The sequence below is a fragment of the Rattus norvegicus genome, chromosome 7, assembly GCF_036323735.1.
Source record: "Rattus norvegicus strain BN/NHsdMcwi chromosome 7, GRCr8, whole genome shotgun sequence".
NCBI lineage: Eukaryota > Metazoa > Chordata > Mammalia > Rodentia > Muridae > Rattus > Rattus norvegicus.
Genome location: NC_086025.1, coordinates 130,543,406 through 130,559,905, shown reverse-complemented (window position 1 = coordinate 130,559,905; position 16,500 = coordinate 130,543,406). Strand labels below are relative to the sequence as shown.

Genomic DNA, 16,500 nt, shown 5'->3' with positions numbered 1-16,500 from the left:
TTAAGAGAAACTGTCTAAGAAACAGATTACCAGGCACTAATTGCATACTTCATCATAAAGGAAATGGCCACAGATCATTCAGGATCCTTCAGCATCAGCTGGGTGGCGCCTCCGTCCAAACGTGCCTCATTACTCATTCAGTTTTGATTGCGGCACTGATGCTCGCTGTTCTGAGGGGCCCTCTTGCCGCTGTCTCTGAGGGATGAGCCTTCCACTTGAATAGAGAACGCATATGGCGCCTCACTCACGGTTTGCAAATTCAGATGCAAACGTATATCCTATGCGTGTATCCGCAGCCCTCGCTCATTTACTGGTCCTCGGTGGGGAAATTTGCCTTCTTGAATCCCCACGGTACTTTTGGTACATTTTCCAGAATGGTGGTTAGAACGTCTCTCCTAAGCTCAAGGACTGGACACTTCTTTCCCCTGTGCGAGTGCTGATGACATGGAGTCTCTAATAGGTAGCTAGATCGTGTGGGCTCTGCTGCTGAATTGGCTGGCGTTGTCTCCACAGGGGCTGGGTTTATTACTGTGAGAGTGTTTCCCTGAAGGATGAACTCCACGGCTTCCATTTCTCCTCCTAACCACCCCCCCACCCCCCACCCCCACTCCCACCCCCCAACCCCCCACCCCTTACCCCCGTCAGCCTCCTTGCCTCCTCCTCCTCTCTCCTCCCTCCTCAGGATGCTCCATGGTGGTGGAGCAGGCTCACACTTGCAAACCTCCGGAGCCATCGCTGAAATACATTACTACTGTCTGTAAATTAGTCTGCAAATTACCCAGTCCGTGATATTCTATGACAGAAGCCCAAGACAGAATGAGATGTCCTGGTTGCGTGTGCCTAGGTGAGGGCCCACAGAACAACAGCTCTGACCTTCTTGTGTCAGATCTCACTAAGACATAGCCACCTGACAGAGCCCAGAGGGGCCGGTGCAGGGTGTAGCAAGTGTCTGGTTCTGAGACCGATGTGACCAGGATTTAATTTCACCTCTAGCAACTGTCAGTGCAGTGCCCTCAGGCAAGTTAATATACACTGCTTTAAAAGAAAAATTTAAAACTTTATTATAAGACTGGAGAGATGGCTCGGCCTTTAAGAGCACTGGCTGTTCTTCCGAAGGACGTAGGTTCAATTCCCAGTACCCACATGGCAGCTAAGAACTGTCTGTCACTCCAGTTCTAAGGCATTCTACACTCTCACACAGACAAAGCACCAATGCACATACAAAATAAAATGAAAAAAAATCATATTTAGTTGTGAGGGTACGTTGTGCCACGGGGAGCTTCTGGAGGCCAGAGACAACTTGATGGAGTTGGATCTTTCCTTCTGCCTTTACATGGGTTCTGGAGACCAAACTCAGGAGCCTTTGTCTGTGCAGCTGTGAAGCAAGTGTCTTTCCCGTTGAGCCATCTTGCTGGTCTCATTGTATACATCTGAACGTTGATATCAATATATAAAATTTAAAATATATAATATAATTTTATACATGAATATATACATACATGCGATATATTACTATCGAATAATGATCTAATATATATATATATACGTAATATATGTATAGATATTCCTTCAGGAAAGGGAAGTATGCCAGACACGGTGGCTCAGACCTTTGATCTCAGTACTCAGGAGGCAGAGGCAGGAGCGTTGACAGAAGTCGGAGAATAGTCTGACCCCCAGACATAGGAAAAAACATGTCTCAAAACAAACAACTGGAGAACAACAAAAAAAAAAAATCACCACTGCCACAAAACCAAAGCAATTGGGATCTGCCACACATTTCCTCTCGCTGCGGGCGTGGTTAGAACACAAAAGCAATGAACAGCCACGCACATGCATGCGCACAGACACAGACATGGCGTGATGGAGGCACACGTATGTTCACATGTCTGCACATAGGGTAGTGTGTGCTTGGCCATCTTCCTATACGATCCCAGACTCACACGGGCGTGCTCGATGGCCCATTCACTGCTAACAGCTGCCGTTCCTTCCGTTTGTAGGAGCGGAGAAATTATCCCTTACAAGATCTTTTCTCTCTGTGAAGAGGGAGTAAGATTTCTTCACTCTTTGAGGTGCATTAAGTATTTCTGGGAAAACCTACTCAGAAAGCTTGGGCCCTCAGAGCTGAATAATGTGCCATTAGTCTGACAGAGTTAATGCAGCTTCAAAGAGGCAATGGGTCAGTGTTCTTCCATAAGTACAGTGAAAGTAAAGTGATGGACACTTTTCCCGAGTATTTTTTTCTGTATTTTGCTCCTTCCTGGCTGAGAGGGCTATTACGTAATAATAGGAAAATGATGGCTGCTCGCGGCAGACCAAAAAAAAAAAAAAAAAAAAAAAAAAATGATGCCACAGACAATAGCTCAAGAACTTCAAGAACTGTTCTCAAAAGTCGTAATGGCTTTGCAATATTCCACTGAGCTTTTCTCGAAAGTGCCCGAGGGAACACTCTCGTTAGACAGTTAAAAGGCAGCGCAGCATCTAGCTGCATGAGACCCAGGTGAACTAGCTCCTCTGCGAGTGACAACCGACCACCATCTTGGCCACTGTGACCCTGTCACACGGTCGCTAAGCCGTCGAGAAGGATCTAGAGATGGAAATGCATCGTGTAACCTGTTCCAGTTCAGGAAGAACTAGGTAGTTATGTGTGCGTTATGAAGGGAGAGCCCACTTTACGTGTCTGTAATAAGGTCCAGGTTAGGATTTAAACGTAGGCCTCTATTAAGTAAAAGACCTCCAAAATTAAATGGTGGCTCAAACATTATCAACCAGTTATTCAAACGAGAGTCTAAGTGGGTGTTTACGGGTATTTCAGTCGCTATTCAATTGCTGTGGAGAGACACCATGATCAAGGCAACTCTTATGAAAAAAAAAATTCAACTGGGGTCTTGTTGACAGTTTCAGGGGTTTTACCCATGGTTCTCATGGCATCAGACATGGCGGCATGCAGGCAGGTGCTAGAGCAGTAGCTGAGAGCTCCTTCCTGATCTGTAGGCTTGGCATGGGCTCTTGAAACCGCAAAGCCCACACCAGTGACACACTTTCTCCTAACAAGGCCCCACCCACTAAGCCTTCTAATACTTTCAGATAGTGCCCCACCCAGGTGACCAAGCATTCAAATCCACGAGCCTTCGTCAAACCACCACACTTCACTCTGCGGCCCCCAAAGGCTTGTAGCCATATCACAATGCAAAAATGCACTCAGTCCAACTTCAAAAGTCCCCATGGTCTATCACAGCCTCAGTAACGTTCAGAAATCCAAAGTTTCATCAGAGACTCGTGGCGATCTCTCGACTGTGACCCCCTATAAGTTCAAAATCAAAAGGCAGATCATAGAGTTCCAACACACAATGGCACAGAACAGGTTACAATTCCAAAAGGGAGGAAAGAGAGCATAGTGAGGAAATACTGGACCAAAGCAAGTCCAAAACCCAGCAGGGAGAACTCCAAATTCTGCATTTCTGTGTCTAATGTCAAAAGACTATTCAGATCTCCAACTCCATTGTTGACTGCAACATACATATTGAGTTGGCTCAATACCCTGTCTACAGCTTTTCTTGGCTGGTATTCTATGACTCTGGCATCTCCAACATTTTGGGGTCTCCAAGGCAATCTAGGCTTCACCTTCACAGCCTCATGCAACGGCCTTTCTGGGCCTCCATGCAGGGACATCTCTGACACACACTTTGCCTCAGCAGGGAGGGAGATTCCACGACCCCTTTCCTCTATCCTTGACTCTAAAGCCAGAACCACATGGCTGGAGCTGCCACCTTCTGCTGCTTGCTGGGATGGGCACATGGCCCCCCTTGTTCAGTTACATCTCCAACAGCTTCCTGCTGTTGATGGCTTCCTTTACTGCTTAAGCTTAGCTGGGTGGGGTCTTACCCTGACCCGAGGTCATCACTGCCTTCATTCTGTTCAGCATCAGACTTTTTTTAAAAAAACGTTTTATCTCCTTGGATGCTTGTCTTAGATCCCTTACACTACCTGGTACCTCTTTCCTTCAGATTGTATCTTTTGCATTTTTTTTCTTGCCCAGCTGGCTCCTTTTCATTATAGATCTGCTTGCTAGTAACCAGTAACTAATAACTAATAAGAGGATTATTGGGCCAGAGAGATGGCTCAGAGGTTGAGAGCACTGACTGCTCTCCCAGAGGTCCTGAGTTCAATTCCCAGCAACCACATGGTGGCTCACAACCATCTGTAATGGGATCCGATGCCCCTCTTCTGGTGTGTCTGAAGACAGCTACAGTGTTCTCACACAATAATAAACAAATCTTTTTAAAAAGCGATTATTAATAAACACATGACAGAATCAACACTAGTCTGTTTTGAAATTTCCTCCCCCTTCCCCAAATTTCCTCTTCCAGTGTCATTATTATAAAACTCTTCAACTTAGCTTCGGGAAGATTTTTAGGGTAAGGGCAAAAAGCAGCCACATTGTTTGCCAAAATATTATAATAATGGTCTTTAGACCCCTTACTAATATTCTTTCCCTCTGAAACTTCTTGAGCTCGGCTCCCACAGTTCAAGTCACTGTCTTCTTGTCTTCCATGCTCCTCCACGGATGTCCCATTCAGCCCCACTGAAAGAGTTCAACCACCTTTGTAATTCAAAGTCCCAGAGTCTTACATACTCTTGCAATAAATACCACGGTCAGTCCAGTCAGAGCAATATTCCATTCGTCATACAGACTTCTGTTTTAGACACTCTCCCATTGCTGTAAAAAGTCACCATGATGAAGGCACCTCTTACAAAAGAAAGCGTTTAACTGGGGGCTTGCTTCTAGTTTTGAAGGTTTAGTCCATTATTATCATGGTGGGGACCATGGCAGCAGAAGGGGGAGAGAGGGGGAGGGAGGGAGGGAAGGAGGAAAGGAGGGAAGGAGAGAGAGAGAGAGAGAGAGAGAGAGAGAGAGAGAGAGAGAGAGAGAGATATAACCTGACATGGGTTTCTGGAAACCTCAAAGCCCACTTCTCCAGCAAGGCCACACCTCCCAATCCTTCTAATCCTTTTAAATAGTGCCACTCTCTGATGACTAAGCATGCAGATATGTGAACCTACTGAATTCAAACCACCAATGGATGGCATGCATGTGTCTATGAGGTGTTTCATGGACCCAGTTTTCCTCCATCTATGGCTGTACTATTTCCTCCGCCCTCTGCACCTATCAGGCAGAAAATGTAAGGAAAGCACAGCCCCTTTGTAAAAGTCCTCAGCTGAGAAACTGTGCATTATTTATGTATTGGCTGGAACTCAGTCTTCATCTAGCTGCAAGGGATCCTGAAACAGTAGTTTCCCTGTGTGCCCAGAAACAGAAGAAGGAAGAAGCTATCTCTGGAATGAATACGTCATGCTTTGGACCTGAAGGAGGTATGCTGACCCCATTTCACACATCGCCATAAGTAGAGGATGCTGAAGGCCTTGAATGCTGTACACATCTTCCTGAAGACACTGGTTACTGTTCAGAAGTAAGAGTTGATGCAGAAAAGTCATAAGCGGAGAGCAATTCATTGCCTTCTGTGTCTCATTTGATTTCTCTACATGAGAATTAGTGGGGAAACAGCTGACCTACTTACAAAGCAGTTCCTCACAGGAAAGGTGAGAATACAGGTAACATGTCTACAGAATTATTCTCCAGGTTTGATTTGGGAATTATTTCCATTTGTGAGAGTGAGTGAACCTTCTTGTGTGCTTTGAATACTTTTTTAAAAAATATTTTAATATTTTTTCATGCACTGAGAACCTCCGCAGGGTAATTACATCTCACAACCTCGTTTCCTCTGCAGGATAAGATAAGCCCATTTGCTTTTGCTGGTCAGAATCATGGGGCTGTGATTTAGAGGCAAGCCTGACAGAGGAAGAACATGGAGAAAAGAGTGGCCAACACAAGGAGCCTCTAGGACTGGAAGTGCTAGACTAGGCAATGCTCTTGGTCATAGCAAAGGTCAGGTGAGTCCAGAGTTGACACCAGCAGCTACATCATTACCTGCCGGGCCTGTGGACTGGTGCTAGGACTCTACCTGGTAATTTATGAAACGGTTCCTCCAGGATGTAGAGTGATTCTTTCTGTGAGCTTTCTAATATCCTTTAGTGAATGTATTTTATGTCACCCTAATGGAGTGGATTCTCGTGTCTGCAAGCCCTCAGACCTGCACAGACTGCAAAGTAGAGCCAGAGTGCATCGCTCTCTGTGTTGCCACATTTCTTAAGCTGTCCATATCTTCTCATTTTGGCTGTGATCTTGTCTATGCTGATGGTAAACAGAAGACAATTGCTGATTTCACTGTGCAGAATATTAAAGCTGGAGAGGGAGGAACATACTTGTGGCTTGGGTTATTCAAGCAGAAGACGCTGAGGGAGGAAGTTTACTTCAAGGCATCGCCAGTACTGTCTGTTTCTGTCTGTCCACATCTCCCTCTCCCCCTCCCCTCTCCCTTCCCCCTTTCCCTCTTTCCCCTCTCTCCTTTCCCTCTCCCTCTCCCCCTCTCTCTTAATCTCTCTCTGTCTCTCCCTTCTCTCTCTCTCCCCTCTCTTTGTCTCTCCCTTCTCTCTCTGTCTCTCTCTGTCTCTCTCTCTCTCTGTCCCCCTTTCTGTAGTTATAACCTAAAGGTTTTAGACTGCAGTTATCAAAAGCAAATTCCTTAAGAGATAGACCCATAAAAAGAAATCGACTCCTTATGAAAAGGTGTGTCAGATTCTACTCTACCCAGGGCTTGTTAAACCTTTTCTACTTGTAACCCTGTTCTCCTGAGGTAACTTTAAAAAAACCACCCGTGGGTATTTTGTCTGTGTACCACATGCATGCCCGATTCCCAAGGAAGGCAGAAGAGGCTGTTAAACCCTCTGGAACTCATTGTTAACGAGTTTGTAACTTGAAATCATGCACAATGGGAGTCATTTACACTGTGGGCATCAACCAACACTCTAGTTCTGTTTTCCCCAGAGAGTCAGTTTCCTGATACACTGTAGCCTTAAATACCTAATCCTGGGCATGACCATCTATGGAGTTACGTCCAAGATGCACCCCTGCACTCTAGCTGCAAGGAGGTGGGGAGATTGAGTGACCTTTTAGGCTCTGTTTGGGAAAGGGCCTGTCTCTGACCAAGAAAGGAAAAATTAGAAGATTCCCCGCCTCCCTGCAAGGACTGAGGAAGTCAGTGCTCAGTAAGTTCCTCAAATTGAAACCTTCTCTGCGGTGTGCGAAGGGCGTCCTACATGCACGCCTTTCCTATTGCAAGTACCCTGTGCCTTTTGTCTCCCTTCCTCCTTATTTTCTTTCTCTCCCCCAGTTTTGCAGCAAGTGCAATCTTTCCTTTTCCGTTTCCAGTGTGCGCTCAAACCCTCGCTACGACAAAAGCGCGCTCCCCGTAAAGCCTTTCCCCGACTTATATAGAGCCATGGCATCATGTCCTCTCAGAGGTTTCAGCTACAATTTTTTAAACTTTTATTTTAGGTGTGCTATTTTAAGGGTATAGTTGTTTTGCCTGTGTGGATGTTTGTCTGCCACATGCATGCAGTGCTCACAGAGGCCAGTAGAGGGCGTGAGACCCTGAGCCGCCATGTAAGTACCGGACATAGAACTTGAGGTGGCCAGAGTTCTTAAGCACTGACCCAGCTTCCAGCCCAGTTCCAACATTAACCTGACAACTGTCCTGTTTCCCGTTGAGGAAATAATTGCACAGAGTCGTTATAGCTTTAAAATACTCATATCCCAGTGCTTTTGAGAGGAAAAAGACTAAAATGCACACAAATACGGGAAACAAAGACAAACTTCTTATGAAGACACAAAAGCTCTTTTACTCATCGCGTTAGGGAGATGCTGTCTAGAATTAATTTTTTTTTCAAGTAGAAAATCTCCCAAGAGAGGGGAGATGACAGGCAAGTAAGTGTAAGGGATCTGGCTAATCAGTTGAAGGGTAACAAAAAGAACACGCAAGGGTTGGGGATTTAGCTCAGTGGTAGAGCACTTGCCTAGCAAGCGCAAGGCCCTGGGTTCGGTCCTCAGCTCAAAAAAAAAAAAAAAAAAAAAAAAAAAAAAAAAAAAAAAAAAAAAGAACATGCAAGGTTCTTACGTCATTACGTCATAGTAGCCTCTGTTTATACCAGCTAGGGATTGCTCACAGCCTAGGATTCCAGTGAAGAAGATCAATGCTCGGTGGAGGAAATTTCATGGGGAAACATTTTTCATGTGTGGGTCCTGTTTAATTCTTCACGTCGCGTACTCATGTGTCTGTGCATGTAACCGGAGGGGACCTAAACTCACATTGGAGATTAGGAATATTTATCATGTTTATACAAGCTTAGTTTTTCCGGTGACTCTCGGGGTGACTTTCTGGTGCCCTTGTCTCAGTGAGGACAACTCAAGTCTTAATTTCAGGAGGACTTGAAGGTCTCTCCACCAGTAGGGCTGGTACCAGCGTTTGGATGCAGTGAGCACAGAGGTTCCATGGGAGCTGTGGGGACATCAGTCTGGACTCTGGCTCTGGTGGGTTCAGTGACCCCAGCTACGTGTCTCCTCAGCTCCTTCAGTGTTTGGAAAATGAGGCTCCATCTCGAAGTTCTTTGCGCTCCCTTCCCACTTAAAAATTTGGATCCCCATTACTAAGTCTAATCTTATCTCAGGGTTGAAAAACAGAACTTAATTATCTGTCTGTCATTCAGCTGGGCGCCAATGAAAACTGGGCAAGCGAACCACAGGAAAATAACCAGACACCCAGTGCCCAGGCCACACCTGCATTACAGAAATGCCCTCCTCTGTCTGATCTTGGTGAGTAAATCCTTGTTTTTGACAGTGCTGTCTTGGGAATAGGATCTCCATGGAAACCGCTGCCTGGGTAAACACTTCTGCTGCATTTGAGCATCTTTTCTGGATTTGCATTTGCACGCGGTCTTAATTGATAGGACAGGTAGATCTTCCCACATCTCAGTCTTTTTGTCAGCTTGCAAGTCAAATCCTAAATTAGGTGCAACACCTGAATGAACACAGCAGCTGAGAAAGGAGGCAGGGTTGTCATGACAACCGGGAAATGCCATGTCTCCCCACAAACGTTATTTCAACCGTCACTGTGAATTTTCACAAATCAGTAGGTCTTATGCTTTTCAACTCTGGGTAGAAATGAAGTGACATTCTGGGTTTTTCCTTAAAGGATTCAGATATCTTTGGTTGTGTTTCAAATCTGCTACACCCCAAACCTATAGCTCTCCATCCAACAGCTCAGAGATAAGCAGCCTTTCAGAGACTTCCTTGCCTCTTTTTTCTTATCACGTTTATCTATGGTGTGTGTGTGTGTGTGTGTGTGTGTGTGTGTGTGTGTGTGTGTGTATGTGTGTTGAACACTTACATGGCGGGCAGCAGAGGACAAATTGTAACAGCTGGTTCCTCCAACCACGTAGGTCCTGTGTTCTCAGAATCACGGGTCCCCTTGTTTCCACTCCAGAGCAGCTGTGCAGAGCTGGGTCTGCAACGATGAAGCTCAAAACTTCTACTATTTAGACTTCAGAGTCCAGCTTCCAAACAGGACCCTGTAAGCTAGTTTTTTAAGATGACTTAGAAATAAATAGAACTAAATAGAAGTTTCCAAATGGCTCACTGGTTCCAGCACTCCTGCCTCTGGGAAGGGCTTTTGTCTGGTCTCCAAATCAAAGGATACACTGTATCACATGTAACGTGGTTCCCTCCAGCCTCCAGGGTACCAAAGTTCTAGAGACTCGCCTGGGAGAGGGGTGTGATGGTGGATAGTGAGCATCTTCTGAACTGTCTAGAATTGCCAACCCCACCGAGATGGACCTTGTTGGGCTTTGTGTGATTGACAGAATTGAGAAACAGAGTAACTGTGGTCTGATTTGGAAACTTCAAGCAGAAATAAAACTTGTTATAGAAAAGGGGGGAAGGGGGAGGCTGAAACAACTGGCGATTGGGAGCCAGGGGCGGTTTGGGCTTTCTGTCTCCTAGGCTTCTTCAATGTCCTTCAGAAATGCCTGCCGCACTTCTCACTGTGGAGTGCTTCTGACAAGAAGAAGAATGCTCTGCACTGAAGCATATGCTGTCCCTGCTCTCCAGGAAGGCTGCAGAGGAAAAGACCAAGTGTGCATACGCATTGTTTTAGTGTGTGTGTGTATGTCTTTATCTGTGTGTCTGTGTGTGTGAGAGTGAGAGAGTGTGTGTATATGAGTGTGTCTGAGTGTGAGAGTGTGTGTGATTGTGTGTGTGAGTATGTTAGTGTGTCTGTGTATGAGAGAGAGAGTGGGAGAGAGTGCTTGTGTGTGAGTGTGTGTGTGATTGTGTGTCTGAATGTGAGAGTGTGTGAGAGAGAGTGTCTGTGAGAGTGTGTGTGTGAGTGTGTCTGAGGGTGTGAGAGTGTGTGTGAGAGAGAGTATTGTGAGTGTGAGTGTGTGTGATTGTGTGTGTGAGAGAGTGTGTGTGTGAGTCTGAGTGTGAGTGTGTGTGAGGGTATATATGTGTGAGTGTGAGAGTGTGTGTGGGAGAGAGTATGTGAGTGTGTGATTGTGTGTGTGTGAGAGTGTGTGTGTGTCTATGAGAGAGTGTGTGAGTGTGTCTAAGTGTGAGTGTGTGAGAGTATGTATGTGTGAGTGTGTGACACAGTGTGTGAGTGTGTGTATGTGAGTGTGTCTGGGTGTGTGTGTGTAAATTTAAAGCTGCGTGCGCCTCTAAATTTACTCATTGCTTGCTCAACATCCCACTTCCCCTGTGAATTAATTCTTAGACTGGAAGCAACTTCATCATCAACACATTCAGATTAATTCCTGAGTCACACCTGGCTTTTTCTCTTGGAAGCAAATCACCAAGTCTTTGAGAGCTGCTGTTGGGCCATTTTTCAGTCAGAGTGTTCCGGGATAAGATGTCCTATAAAGCTCAACTGCAGGGAACCCACCTTTGATTTATTAGAAGGCTGAGAACCCAGAATCCTGCAGAGAAGGAAAACCATCCCAGTTCCACGGAACCGTTACATCTGTGATGTGCCTGCTGCATTCTAGGCATTTTTGCAGCACTGACCTTCTGCGCCCTGTGTAACGACATTGGGCGTGATTTACTTTCAGACACGGAACTTGGTTTAGAGATTCATTCCCTCAGGTCTCACACACAGCCTTCAGTGCTGGGGTAAGACGTGAATCGAGTCGGACAGATGCTTCGGTCAGCTTTGTACTGAACGGTGTGCTATCACCAGTTGGCAAACCGTGTGGTGCGGCATGGCTTGGCTTGTACCTGTGAGGTTAATGTTCATAGTCTAGAAGGTCATATGTTATAGTAAGGCGTTAGGATCTTTTATAATATATATACACAGAGGTCGGAGGATGGCTTGTGGCGGTTGGTTCTCTCTTTCAACCATTTTGTACTAGGAATGAAACTTAGGTCCTCAGGTTTGACAGCAGGTGGCCTTACCCATCGAGCCATCACACACACACACCACACACCACACACACACACACACCACACACCACACACACACACACACACCACATACCACACACACCACATACCACACACCACACACACACACATATGTAACACACACATACACACACATCACACACACATAACACACACATCACACACACCACACCACACACCACATATACCACACACACACACATCACACACACACATAATACACACATCACACACACACACACACACACACCACACCACACACCACCACGCACACACACACACAGCTTCTAGCAGCCCATGTCTAGTTCTCTCCCCACAGTGGGTCATTTCTTTGCAAATGCAAACACTTTTATGTTTTCTCTCTTTTAAAGCTCTATGAGACTCTTGTGTTACCCATAAACTGTAAATATAATCCTAACTCCTTAATCCCCTTGTAAAGCTGTTTACACTGGGGATTTAACTGCCCTGCAAGGAGAGCCTCTCACATTAAAACCTCCAGTGAATCCCGTCTACAGTGCCCATCCCTTTCCTTACAGTTCCTCTCTGGCTGACTGCTCTTGGTGGCTGCGATTCTCTTCCCACCTGGATCTGCAGACGCTTGTCAATGCACAGGTCTTTTTGTTGTCTCTGCACGTCTTCCTGACTTTCCCTGAAGAGGCTGGCGTTGTCCAGTCTATCTCCCTTGCCACAAGGAACTGCTATGGTAGCCTCATTTGTATCCCAACTGATTCTGATACGAGCGGTGATTAAACCAGGAATCCCTTGAGACCAGACTCGCACCAAAACTCGTGTGTGTTTTCTGTCCAGTGTACCCAGGACTGTCTACCGCACAGGTTCTCACTAGGAGTCAGTACCTATGCACCCAGTCCACGAGGCCTCAGAGACGTTTGCACTTCCTGTATTGATTGCACTTCTCGAATCTTCTGCCTTCTCAGAATCTCTTCTTTGTCTTTCTCGTCTCTGTCTCTCATTCTCTGTGTTTCTGCCTCTTTTTTCAGGGGACTGTACTAAAAGTTAGATCTCACTACTTACCTGGCACTTACCTGCATGTTCTGGGGAACACACTGTCCCAATACGAAATGACTCATCAGAGACCATTTCCCATCATTTTCTTTAGGGGCTCAAAGCCATGAGTCACACAGCCAGCTCTCCACAGTAGGAAAAAATCCCATTTATTGGAAGCCCAGAGATGTATTGCTTCAGCTGAATTAATTCAGAATTCTTTACAGTTCCCCCAGCCACAGAATGTACCTTGAAACAGAAGAAACTTACTCTGTGAGGATGCCGCATTCTTATTAATTTAGTTTTTAAAGACAGTGTCTTATATAATCCAGCCATAACCTTTCTTGGAGGAGACACGCGGTGGGGGGTTAATGGGGAGGGGGAGACTGTATGATGTTGAAGATAAAATAATTTGTTGTGGATATTTCTGGGCCACACTACAAAGTCAGGCTCTGATGTTTAAGTGAATAAAGATTACTTTAATAATTCTCTATTCTTTTGCAGAATAAGAGAGAGAGAGAGAGAGAGAGAGAGAGAGAGAGAGAGAGAGAGAGAGAAGAGAGAAGAGAGAAGATTTGTGCTTCAGAGAATGTTGAAAGTGGGCAGTCTTGGCCTCTCAAAAGTTGACCTTTGAGAGGTGAACTATCCTCCCTCCATTCCGTCAGGGCTAAGTGAAACAAGACAGAGGAATGAGAATTCTTGTTCAGAAACCTAAAGAACAGGCCCCTGGGGTGGCCATTTCCCCACACGGAGCCTCAGAACCCTCTTGCTCACGGCGTCTGGAAGGCTTCAAACTACCCAGTGAACCCCCTGCCTGAAGAGAACCATCAGTCTCCAGAACATTCCAAAAGCTCCCCGAAGTGTCCAAATAACGTGAGCCTGTGGGGGAATTCCTTGCACTCAAACCATAGCATTCCATCCCTGGCCCCTGTGGACTGGAGGTCAGCTCCGAATGCAGAAATGCTTCCACAGGACTCCAGAACCTCTCTCCACCTTAAACTTATCATGGCGAAAATATCCAAGGTCTCTTCTGAGACAAAAACTGACCCTTTAACTGTGAGCTGATGGAAAAATCCAAACCAGTTTATCACAGTCAGCACACAATGGCACCAAGTAAACCTCATTGTTCTCAAGGGGAGGGAGAGGTCAAGACAAAAGCAAAACCGAACCCCTTCAGAGCAAACAACAAATGCTGCATCTCCACACCATTGTCTGGTTTCTGGTGGCATAACCTGGATTCCCATGGCCTTGGGTAGCCCCACCTCTACAGCTCTGTTGCACACACAGCTTCTTTCCTGACTAGCTCTACTCAGTACCTTGGGGCTGGTAACTTCTCGTGTTCTTAGCATCTCCAACATTGGCCTCTCTGAGGGCTTTCCCCATACACATTCTTTGGCCTTACAATTTGTTTTCTCATGGTCTGTGGGTTCGAGCATCCACAGTCCTGCAACCCTTGCAGCATGCGTGCCTGCAGTACCCGGACCTCATAGCCAAGCTCTGCTGTCTGCAGTCACCTTAGGATGTAGCCTGAGTGCCTTGGACCACAGCTGCAGTTCTGTCTGAGGGCCTTTGAGAATGAACTGGGACAAATATTTCCCTAAGGTAGCCCTGCTCAAGGAGGGAACCCCTTCTGCAACGTCCGATGTCCAGATACCCCCTTTTAAAATGACGTTTCTGTTTTATACCCTGGAAACTGGGATAAGTGTTTTTTGTTTGTGCTTGTTTTTGGTTTTTGGTTTGGTTTGGTTTGATTTTGCCCTTAACCTTTTCTATCACCTTGGTGTTAAGTTCTCAGGTTCCCTCTAACAGTGCCTCTTCAGCACCTGTAGCTACTTTGACCTGATTTGTCCTGCTCTGCTCACAACTTTACACAAGTTCTCATTCCTTTCCAGGTCACTGTTCTTATTTAAAAATAAATTCCACCCGCTCCCTCCCATCTCCCCTCCTTTGTGGTCAACTGGCCTAAAAGTACTGAGTAGTAACCGTGCTTCGATCTGGATGTTTGTCTGTCTGAAAATGTCTTCTGCCAAATTCATCAGTCCATTGCCTTCTAACTCAGCCACAGAAAAAAATTCAGGACACAGGCAGGGCACACAGCCAGCTTCTTTGCCTGGATGTGACACAAATGGTCTCAAGTCTGATTCCCATCTAAGCCTCCACCCATGCTTGTACGGGATTTAAACTCAGGCTGGCACACTCTCCCTGTGTTTTACCTGCTGAGCCATCTCTCCAGACCTTTCGAAGGCATTTTCTGTGAAAACAGCATTGGGTTGAGAAAAGCGAGCCCTGAGGGCAAACCAAGTCTGTACACCAAGATTCGGGAGGCAAGGAGAGTGTTAGAGTCATCTGTGGTTGGCAGACTGAATGACAGGGATGTACCTTCTCTGATGGCTGGATTTTGTGAGGAAATCTTGGTCTCTGTGACCCTGAACAAAGGGTGTCTTAGAAAAACTAAGACATCACATTTTCATCATGAAAATTTATGAGTGTAATCCTAACACTCGGGAGGGAGAGACAGGGAGTCCACAAGTTCAAGGATAGACTGGTAGGACACTGTCAACCAAGAACAAAAAGGAAAAAACTATTAAATGTTCGTAAAACCAACCAACAAGACTAACAAAAAAACATTCTGCTAGTCTTATTTGGAAATAATTTCTCATCTTGTCATTCAAATGTCTTTAGTAGTAGGTGCTAAATCCTTTTAAAGACCAAGCTCAGGGGGCTGGGGATTTAGCTCAGTGGTAGAGCACTTACCTAGGAGGCACAAGGCCCTGGGTTCGGTCCCCACCTCTGAAAAAAAGAACCAAAAAAAAAAAAAAAAAAAAAAGACCAAGCTCAGAGCTGTAATCTTTGTGTCCAGACAGCTGGGGTCAGGGGACTATCATGAGTTTGGGGCTATTTTGGCTACCCAGTGAGTTCAGACCAGCCTGCGTACAATTGCAATAGCCATGCAACACACACACACACACACACACACACACACACACACACACACAAAAATAAAATTTTCAGTACTTGTATGTTCTAGACATATCTGAGTATACTGGACTATGCAAATCCCCACACCTTATGTTTTCCAGACAGTGAGCCACAGTGTAGCCCAGGCTAGACAGAAACTCAGGATCCGCCTGCCTTATCTCCTGAGTTCGGGGAATGCAGACTTGTACCACCACACCCAGCTTCTTTCCCGAATCTTTTTTTTTTTTTAAAGATTTATTTTATTTATTATATATATAAGTACACTGTAGCTGTCTTCAGATACACCAGAAGAGGGCATCGGATCTCCTTACAGATGGTTGTGAGCCACCATGTGGTTGCTGGGAATTGAACTCATGACCTCTGGAAGAGCAGTCGGGTACTCTTAACTGCTGAGCCATCTCTCCAGCCCTCTTTCCTGAATCTTAACTGTGACTTCACAGTCTCCTCTTCAGCCACACAGTCTGTTCTATGCCACCTATTCTTTACCTACCTTGCATCTCTGGCCATGCACGCTCTGTAACCGGCTTGCCTGTCTGTCATTTCTTCTTCTCTCTTCCCACACAATCGAACCACTTGCTAAGTTACCTTAGATAGTTCCTCTTTGGTAAAATTCTATAGGCTAACTTGGCTCCTTCCCTTCCTAACCTGATACCCTCTTTGGTCTGACTTCTCATCAGTTCATCGGGTTGTTATTAAGTCCTAATTTACTTCTGGAGTAATCACTTAACAATACACACACACACACACACACACACACACACACACACACACATACATGCATACACACACATACACATATACACACAGACATAGACACATACACACATAGACACAGACACATACACAGATACACAGACACACACAAACACATACAGATACACAGACACACAGACACATACACACACATACAGACATACACACACAGACACAGACATACACACACACACACAGACACAGACACACACACAGATACACACACACAGACACACAGACACAAACACAGATACACACACAGACACACAGACACACAGACACACAGACACAGACACACACACACAGACACATACACACATACATACACACACAAACACACACACACACACACACAC

At 45.7% G+C, this 16,500-nt stretch overlaps 1 long non-coding RNA gene across 1 annotated transcript; it reads left to right on the top strand.

Annotated features, from left to right (window-relative positions):
- Positions 1 to 8,091: 8,091 nt before the first annotated feature.
- On the top strand, positions 8,092 to 14,348 carry LOC120093728 (uncharacterized). Its single transcript, XR_005487392.2, has 3 exons — positions 8,092 to 8,190; positions 8,662 to 8,767; positions 12,917 to 14,348. It is a non-coding gene; the product is annotated as an uncharacterized LOC120093728 (long non-coding RNA).
- Positions 14,349 to 16,500: the final 2,152 nt, after the last annotated feature.